This window comes from Cebus imitator, unplaced genomic scaffold (assembly GCF_001604975.1).
Source record: "Cebus imitator isolate Cc_AM_T3 unplaced genomic scaffold, Cebus_imitator-1.0 Scaffold8, whole genome shotgun sequence".
Classification (NCBI taxonomy): domain Eukaryota; kingdom Metazoa; phylum Chordata; class Mammalia; order Primates; family Cebidae; genus Cebus; species Cebus imitator.
In genome coordinates, this window is record NW_016107323.1 from 3,964,542 (window position 1) to 3,966,065 (window position 1,524).

Genomic DNA, 1,524 nt, shown 5'->3' on the forward strand with positions numbered 1-1,524 from the left:
TTACAGGTGTGAGCTATTGTGCCTGGCCCAGAATCACTCTATAGTGTGAACCAATTATTTCCTTTTGGCCAAACCCATTCATCACTTCTCTGTATCTTAGTTGACCCCTTAGTGGCATTCATTATTATTGACCATGTCCTTGTATCTTCCTGTGACTAACTTCTTGATTTGAATAGCCTTTTCCAGGCTTGGCCAACCACCCTATTCCAAATCTGTACTCCCCCCCCACCCCCCAGGCAGTCTAATCTAGAGCCATCACTTTAAATATCATAGATATGCAGATGATCTCCAAATATGTATTTCAGTTCTGACTGTAACTCAACTCCAGACTTAGCCATTTGCCTGTTTGACAACCCTGGTAGGATGTCTATCTAGTAAGCATCTCAAAATTGACATCTAACTACCAAGGTAACCATATCATAGATAATGTCTTCCCAACTGAGACACTTGAGAGTGAAAGAGCAAGAGCACCACTGAAACTTTATGTTGGGACAAGAAGCATATACTAAAAACTCTCCAAGGGTTTCCTATCACACTTATGAATGAGATTCTGCTCCTTAGAAGGGCCCGTGCTGCCTATCTATCTCCTCTTGTGCCACTTTCCCAATCACTCGGCCCTGCTACAACTGTACTGGCTGCTATTCTTCTTGAATCAACATTCCTACACAACTTACCCTGAGTCTCCTGATCCGTACAACTGAACAATGGTACTTGTAGAATTGTAAGTGACTTACCCTGAGTCTCCTCATCTGTAGAAGTGGACAGTGGTACTTTTAGAATCGTGGAGCACTTATACACAGAGCTCCCTCTCACTGTCCTAAGGAAGTGAACAGATTTGGATAGTAAGGGTTAGTTGCATTTGCTGAAGGAGTGAAGAGTAAGGATACTGCCTGCATTTTTCATAATTTTTCCATTATACTTAAACCATGTACAAATAGTGCACAGATGTTTAGTGTCAGAGTCAATTGTTTGGCTGTGCATTTGTTACAAAGTTCAGACTTCACAGCTGAAAGGGAGCCAGTTCTTTATCTGGGCAATGTTTATCTTGGAACAAGGTTCAGAAATGGAAACTTGAAACACTACTCCTAAAATTAGTACTAACCATCACCCACTTTCCCTTATAGGCAGACCTGGATTTTCAGAAAGTTTTCTAAAAACCTCCATTTATTTCAAGTGTATATAAATTAGATAATTTTGAATTAGATTTTATAGAGAGGTTTTCATAAATGTACCCAAATTTGTTGTTAGTACTCATTGCTTTTGGCATGTCAGGTAGGGGTGACTTCTCTTATGCCAATTCATAAGTAATCCTTCCAATTTACAAGGTTTGAACAGAAGTCGAAGCCTACTTAATAAACTTGACTCTGCCACTTGGCAGCTGAGTGGCGCCTCTAAGCTTCAGTTTCCTCATGTGTCAAATGAGGAAAGTAATAAATGCACATGGTGCTTTATGAGAGTTGTTATAATGGTCAATTTTAAGCAAACTGACCACACAAGTAGGTTCTTTTTTTTTTTTTTTTTTTT